Here is an 8688-nt window from a genome sequence, read left to right on the forward strand (position 1 = left end):
CTTATGAAACTGGGCTTAGTCTCTGCTCCTGCTCCCTCCTCCATGAGCTCCACCACAGGAGTGGACTTAGTGTGTGTGTATGTGTGTGTCTGGGTGTGAGAGAGTGTGTTTGTGTGAGAAAGAGTGTGTTTTTGACACTCACTGGGCCAGTCCTGGTCATCGCTGGGTTACCTAACGTGAACCGGCCTTTTCAGTGGAAACTGCATATAGACACAAAGAGGACAATGTTCCCAGATTCAGCAGATTCTGTTTTGCCGAACAGCACTCAAATCTCCCATAGTGCTTTAACCAATCCACTTGCACTGTTTTTTGTCAAGTGTACGCTCAGCTTTCGGGGTTCAGCTAGGCCATGCAGTTTCAGTAAAAGTCATATAGCTGACTAGCAAGATTCTACAGACTCTTCAGTCACTTACTGACGACTACTTCAGTGATTCACCAACTCATATTCAACTCAATTATTATTATTTCCCTTGTTACTGTCACCGATCATAGATAGATACTTTATTGATCCCCAAGGGGAAATTCAAGGTCTCAGTAGCATACAGACATCACACACACATTCACTAACAGCAGAAAAAAGTAATTAAAAGTATATAATATAAAAAACACAACTAAGCAATAAGGACAGTAGAAGATAAAGAATATACTAAAATACAAGTTATACTAAATAACACTTAATCTAAATCAATTCTAAAAACAGTATCCACATAGTGGGTGATTAATCAAGAGGTGCTTGCAGGGGACTGAGCCTGTGATTCTCTGTGCATAGTAAGGGAAGGTGCTCTGTGTGAGTGAGTGTCATGGTGATGGTGAAAATGAGTAAGTCCAAATATTATATAATTTCCCATGTTACCACCTTGCACCTGCAAATACACTCCGCTCCGTCAACTCGGGTTGGGGAATGAGGTTTAACATGAAACAGAATGAGGGACTGAAATGTTCCTGGTTGGTGGAGCTCACTGTCCCGAGTCCCGCGACGGCGAGGAGTTAAGAGAGCAGTGAGACCATGACTGGGTTGGTGGCGTGCATCAGCTTGGCTCGAGACTGAAGAATCAAGTAAACAGACACACACACACACTCATACACACACACACACACACACACACACACACACACACACACACACACACTCTTACACACCCTCTTACATACACACACTCTCCCACACACACACACACACACGGAGAGCTGGGAATGAAGTTCAGCTGCATTGTTAAATTTAATCATTGTGTGGTGTGCAGCAGCCTCAGCCCAATGTTCAGAGTTGTTCAATGGAGGCAGAAGAAACTTGAACTGGGGCTGTGCTGTGTTTATGCATGCTGATTACTACAGGGAACATTGTGTAGCCTGCAGAAGGACTGGCAACCAGGGCAAACAAATACAAAACTAGCAGAGCTGCTTTAAGTCATTTATCTGATGTGGTACTGATTTGACATTCTCCATGGCGCTGCCGTCAAAATAAACTAAAGAACTGGCAGGAATACCCAACAGTAATCTCATTCACACACACACAGCAACACACTCTTGCACAGATTCTGGAGAGCGTTTCTTTGCCTTTGCCTTTGCCCCCCCACAGCTTTGCAAACCCAACACTGGCCCTAATAAAAGCAGCCCGGGTTCCTGGGGAGGTGAAACATCTCCACTACCCAGCGGCTCCAGCCTGCTCTCTGTGTTCTGTGGCCTCAGAGAGGAGGGTCTTGGGGGGCAGGAGGACGGCTCCCTAAGGGGGGGGGCTGCGGGGGTCGGTATCATCGCTCGGCACTCTGGGACCTGAGCGGTGCAGTGGGCCACGGAGTGCAGAGATGGTGTCAGGTGGAGTTTCTGGAAGGCTGCTGGGCCCTGCGTGTGTGTGTGTGTGTGTGTATGTCCTGCGTGTGTGAGTGTGTGTATGTATGTGTGCCCTGTGTGTGTGTGTGAGTGTGTGTGAGTGTGTATGTGTGCCCTGCGTGTGCGAGTGTGTGTATGTATGTGTGCCCTGCGTGTGTCAAAGTCAAAGTCAAAGTCAGCTTTATTGTCAATTTCTTCACATGTTCCAGACATACAAAGAGATCGAAATTACGTTTCTCACTATCCCACGGTGAAGACAAGACATATTTTACCAATTTTAAGTCCACAGACAAACATAACATTCAAGTAAACAAAAAAGTAAGTAAATAAGTAAATAAGAGGTCACATATAATAATGAAAAAATAAGAGCAGCAAAATTTTGTTGAAATTGTGCATAGACAGTCAGTAAAAAAAAACTAGTGCAAAGTCAGGCCAATAAGAGGCTTGGGTAGTTCTGTTTGACCTGAGTAATAAAGAAAGTGGCATAGTGGTGCAAGTTATGTAAGAGTTTCTGGTGTGAGTGTGTGTATGTATGTATGTATGTATGTGTGCCCTGCGTGTGTGAGTGTGTGTATGTATGTATGTATGTGTGCCCTGCGTGTGTGAGTGTGAGTGTGTATGTGTGCCCTGCGTGTGCGAGTGTGTGTATGTATGTGTGCCCTGCGTGTGTGAGTGTGAGTATGTATGTGTGCCCTGCCTGTGTGAGTGTGTGTATGTATGTGTGCCCTGCGTGTGTGAGTGTGTGTATGTGTGCCTGTGTGCGTGTTTATGTGCTCTGGGTGAGCATGTGTGTGTGTGTAACATTCCCATGTCACTTGCAGGTGGCCGGCCGGCTGACCGAGCTTCCTCGAGCGCGTAGTTCGACAGAAAGGAGAGACGGCGTGCGTGTCCATAGCAACGGAAAAGCCCAGCAGCAGCAGTTCACCACACAGACAGACGATGGAATCTGCGTCACATCTCATAAAATAATCACTCGCACAAGACAGACGGGGGAATATCCGTCACATCTCATAAAATAATTACTTGCACAAGACTGGATTTAGACACTCCAACACACTAATCTGGCATTTACATATTTAAAAACATCCCAACTTTTATAAAATAATTCTGTTGTAAAAGTTGTGATTTATTCAAATACATTGCCGTGGCCTACTGGTTAGCACTTCAGACTTGTAACCGGAGGGTTGCCGGTTCGATCCCCGACCAGTAGGAACGGCTGAAGTGCCCTTTGAGCAAGGCACCTAACCCCTCACTGCTCCCCGAGCGCTGCTGTAGCAGGCAGCTCACTGCGTCAGGATTAGTGTGTGCTTCACCTCACTGTGTGCTGAGTGTGTTTCACTAATTCACAGATTGGGATAAATGCAGAGACCAAATTTCCCTCATGAGATCAAAAGAGTATATATACTTATACTATAAGTATCAATATCTTATCAATGTCCATTCTACCCTTTCTAATTTAATTATGCTTTCAGCATCATTGCACTATGTATCCCCAAGGTTACACACACACACACACACGCACACACACAGTCAGAGACACACACACTGAGACACACACACCCGTGGAGGGGGCACAGGTGCAGGCTCTGAGTAAAGACGGTCACCTCACACAACTTGCCGGTTTGAAACTCCACTCTCTTCCATCTTTAACAATGCCAATTGAGTGTGTCTCTGTGTGTGTGTGTGTGTCTCAGTGTGTGTGTGTCTCTGAGTGTGTCTCGTCTTGTGTGTGTGTGTGTCTCAGTGTGTGTGTGTCTGAGTGTGTCTCGTCTTGTGTGTGTGTGTGTGTGTGTGTCTCTGAGTGCGGCTTTCTTTCTCTTCTCTATCATGTGGCATCCAGCACTCATGTCCAGCTCACCAAATTACAGCATTGGAGACACTCTTTACACACACACACACACACACACACACACACCGGCTATTTCCACTAACTGCAACAAAGCCTGGGATAATTGTGTGAGAGTGGATTTCTCCTGTCTCATAAGGTCTGTGCTTAAGACGCTCACACGAAACCAGGACGCTGCGTTGTGTGGTGTGTGTTAGTGCTGGGCGGTATAACCAAAAATGTATATCACGGTATTTTTCAAAATTCTTACGGTTTCACGGTATATGACGGTATTTTTTTTTTCATGCATAATCAGATGTTCAGCATTTTCTACAGGTTGAGAGAGGAATTGCTGCAGTACATTGACTAAGGATGGTCTATTTTACTGTCATGATGTAGAATAACTCCACACTGGTAATGCAGTTTTGCATGGCCCCAGAAAATTATGCTGTTTACAAAGAGCCACTCATGATTCTAATGAAGAATCTAATCAGAATGCAAAGACAATTGCAGTCAAAATACAGAACTTTTACTGTGCAAATTTCACAAACATCTTATATAACCAATAAAACGTATAAAACCAATACAAAAAGTAGTGCAACTTGCAATAATTATACTTTTTTTAAAACCTCTCTGCCAATATGCTTACTCTGTCAAATAGGCCTATCAGAAACATGCCTTATTGTTATTGTGTGGTTTGCATGACGTTAGTGGTAGGCTAACGTTAACTTCATGTAGATGTAGATGTCTTGTTTGCCTGCCTAGAGCCCGGTTCAGGTTAAGCTAGGCAAAACATTAACAAAAAGTTTGTTTTGGTGCACTGATGACAGTCAGGATCATTTCTAACTAGCCAGCTAGAATTGCTCAGTTCATGTCTATAACATGCTTTACTTGCTACCTGGATAATTTCAGCTTAATATTCTTAAGGTGAGATGAATGATAAGATCATTAAACTTCACTGTGTTCGGTGGGTTGCTAACTATGACATCACCTACTAGCCAGCTAGTTACAGCTATTGAACAATCTCAATAGAATTTTTCACACTTAAATCCTTTCAATGCAGTATCATTTAACGTTTTTTTCTTAACTAAAGAAACAATTTAAGGTATTCTGTGCAACACCCTTAAACAAACCCCCTTACCTAAGGATAAATTAAGCCTTAAGGGTCATACTTCAGGGAAAAACTTAAGGTGTTTTTTTGTTTACCCTCACTATGCCCATAGACAGTAAAAGAAAGAGACTATGAGAGAGACTATGCCTCCTGCGCGGTTCCACCATCGTGCGTGTGAAAAAAGTTCGATCTGAAACACTGTCGACGCGCGTAGCAGTTCCCAAACGTTGTGTAGGCCTAATCAAATACACCGTATGGCGGTATATTAAAAAATTCATATCATAACAAAATATACACCGGTTTACAGTGTGAACCGGTATACCGCCCAGCACTAGTGTGTGTGTGTTCTCCTATAGACTTGCCCCACTAAACTAAAGGGCTTTGTATGGCATGGCATGGCATGGTTTATGTGCGTGTTCTCATCTAGTCCTTCATGAGCCACCACCAATGAAGCGTCTCCGTGGCGCTGTCTTTGATGACAAGGAAGCGTCTCCGTGGCGCTGTCTCTGATGACAATGAAGCGTCTCCGTGGCGCTGTCTTTGATGACGACCTTGCCACGGGAACACTGGCGTGGACTCTCTCCCTCACCTTTGCCCTGACCAACTGAGCGACCCGCTCGAGTTCTTATTTCAACACCACAGGGTTCACCGCCAGGCCTCTTACGCACTCTCACAGGCTGCAAGCCCCAAGGACAGCAGCGCACACGTGAGGTGGCTCAAAATAATCGCTCTCCAGATTTCACACACGGCCAGGATTGGCTGACAAGGTAAAGGCCCCTGGTCCGCCCCATATGCGATTAAACTTTGAACACACACAGAATGGCAGAGTTCCAGACTTTACTGCTGCTCTCCTTTAGAGTTTAGACAAGACACACACACACACAGAGAGAGAGACAGAGAGAGAGATACTGGCACGCCTCGGCAATGAGGAGCAGCAGCACATGGCCACAGCTGCCCCCTTCTTGTCTGTGACATCATAATCGCGCGCCAAGAGTTCTAATTCTGATCGGGCATTCTTGGCGGGCGGCCGAGACTGAGGCACATGACCTCCTGCAGTGTGCATTCCTGTTCTGGGGCCTCATATCCACAACATGCAGCTGGGTCACAGAGGCCATATGCTTACATTAATGCTTCCTCCTCCTTCACTTCAGGATCACACACACACACACACCTAAGATCACTCCAGATCAGCTTTAAAGATTTACACTCACCTAGCATCGCCATACAGCACAGCCATAGCGACCTAATGAGAGCACCAGCCATGCAACTTCAAGAATGTGGCTGTGTGTGTGTGTGTGTTAGGTCCTGAGATCATGAGGGGTGCGTGTGTGTCTGTGTGTGTGTTGGGGTCCTGAGATCATGAGGGGTGTGTGTGTGTGTGTGTGTGTGTGTGTGTGTGTTAAGGTCCTGAGATCATGAGGTGTGTGTGTGTGTGTGTGTGTGTCTGTGTGTGTGTTGGGGTCCTAAGATCATGAGGTGACTTAAGATTTAAGCCTGAGTTTGATGAATATGATTGAAAACAACTCCACAAAAAGAAGAAAGGATCGACACACTGAGACAGATGGACAGAGCACAGATTAGGGTTTTAACAACGACACCCTACTGCTACCTTCACAGAGATCCAGCGCCACGATACACTCTATAATGCTACCTACAGGGGCAGGAGAGGACAATTAGGGTTTTAACAACGACACCCTACTGCTACCTTCACAGAGATCCAGCGCCACGATACACTCTATAATGCTACCTACAGGGGCAGGAGAGGACAATTAGGGTTTTAACAACGACACCCTACTGCTACCTTCACAGAGATCCAGCGCCACGATACACTCTATAATGCTACCTACAGGGGCAGGAGAGGACAATTAGGGTTTTAACAACGACACCCTACTGCTACCTTCACAGAGATCCAGCGCCACGATACACTCTATAATGCTACCTACAGGGGCAGGAGAGGACAATTAGGGTTTTAACAACGACACCCTACTGCTACCTTCACAGAGATCCAGCGCCACGATACACTCTATAATGCTACCTACAGGGGCAGGAGAGGACAATTAGGGTTTTAACAACGACACCCTACTGCTACCTTCACAGAGATCCAGCGCCACGATACACTCTATAATGCTACCTACAGGGGCAGGAGAGGACAATTAGGGTTTTAACAACGACACCCTACTGCTACCTTCACAGAGATCCAGCGCCACGATACACTCTATAATGCTACCTACAGGGGCAGGAGAGGACAATTAGGGTTTTAACAACGACACCCTACTGCTACCTTCACAGAGATCCAGCGCCACGATACACTCTATAATGCTACCTACAGGGGCAGGAGAGGACAATTAGGGTTTTAACAACGACACCCTACTGCTACCTTCACAGAGATCCAGCGCCACGATACACTCTATAATGCTACCTACAGGGGCAGGAGAGGACAATTAGGGTTTTAACAACGACACCCTACTGCTACCTTCACAGAGATCCAGCGCCACGATACACTCTATAATGCTACCTACAGGGGCAGGAGAGGACAATTAGGGTTTTAACAACGACACCCTACTGCTACCTTCACAGAGATCCAGCGCCACGATACACTCTATAATGCTACCTACAGGGGCAGGAGAGGACAATTAGGGTTTTAACAACGACACCCTACTGCTACCTTCACAGAGATCCAGCGCCACGATACACTCTATAATGCTACCTACAGGGGCAGGAGAGGACAATTAGGGTTTTAACAACGACACCCTACTGCTACCTTCACAGAGATCCAGCGCCACGATACACTCTATAATGCTACCTACAGGGGCAGGAGAGGACAATTAGGGTTTTAACAACGACACCCTACTGCTACCTTCACAGAGATCCAGCGCCACGATACACTCTATAATGCTACCTACAGGGGCAGGAGAGGACAATTAGGGTTTTAACAACGACACCCTACTGCTACCTTCACAGAGATCCAGCGCCACGATACACTCTATAATGCTACCTACAGGGGCAGGAGAGGACAATTAGGGTTTTAACAACGACACCCTACTGCTACCTTCACAGAGATCCAGCGCCACGATACACTCTATAATGCTACCTACAGGGGCAGGAGAGGACAATTAGGGTTTTAACAACGACACCCTACTGCTACCTTCACAGAGATCCAGCGCCACGATACACTCTATAATGCTACCTACAGGGGCAGGAGAGGACAATTAGGGTTTTAACAACGACACCCTACTGCTACCTTCACAGAGATCCAGCGCCACGATACACTCTATAATGCTACCTACAGGGGCAGGAGAGGACAATTAGGGTTTTAACAACGACACCCTACTGCTACCTTCACAGAGATCCAGCGCCACGATACACTCTATAATGCTACCTACAGGGGCAGGAGAGGACAATTAGGGTTTTAACAACGACACCCTACTGCTACCTTCACAGAGATCCAGCGCCACGATACACTCTATAATGCTACCTACAGGGGCAGGAGAGGACAATTAGGGTTTTAACAACGACACCCTACTGCTACCTTCACAGAGATCCAGCGCCACGATACACTCTATAATGCTACCTACAGGGGCAGGAGAGGACAATTAGGGTTTTAACAACGACACCCTACTGCTACCTTCACAGAGATCCAGCGCCACGATACACTCTATAATGCTACCTACAGGGGCAGGAGAGGACAATTAGGGTTTTAACAACGACACCCTACTGCTACCTTCACAGAGATCCAGCGCCACGATACACTCTATAATGCTACCTACAGGGGCAGGAGAGGACAATTAGGGTTTTAACAACGACACCCTACTGCTACCTTCACAGAGATCCAGCGCCACGATACACTCTATAATGCTACCTACAGGGGCAGGAGAGGACAATTAGGGTTTTAACAACGACACCCTACTGCTACCTTCACAGAGAT

The sequence above is a fragment of the Alosa alosa genome, chromosome 5, assembly GCF_017589495.1.
Source record: "Alosa alosa isolate M-15738 ecotype Scorff River chromosome 5, AALO_Geno_1.1, whole genome shotgun sequence".
In the NCBI taxonomy this organism is placed as follows: Eukaryota; Metazoa; Chordata; class Actinopteri; order Clupeiformes; family Clupeidae; genus Alosa; species Alosa alosa.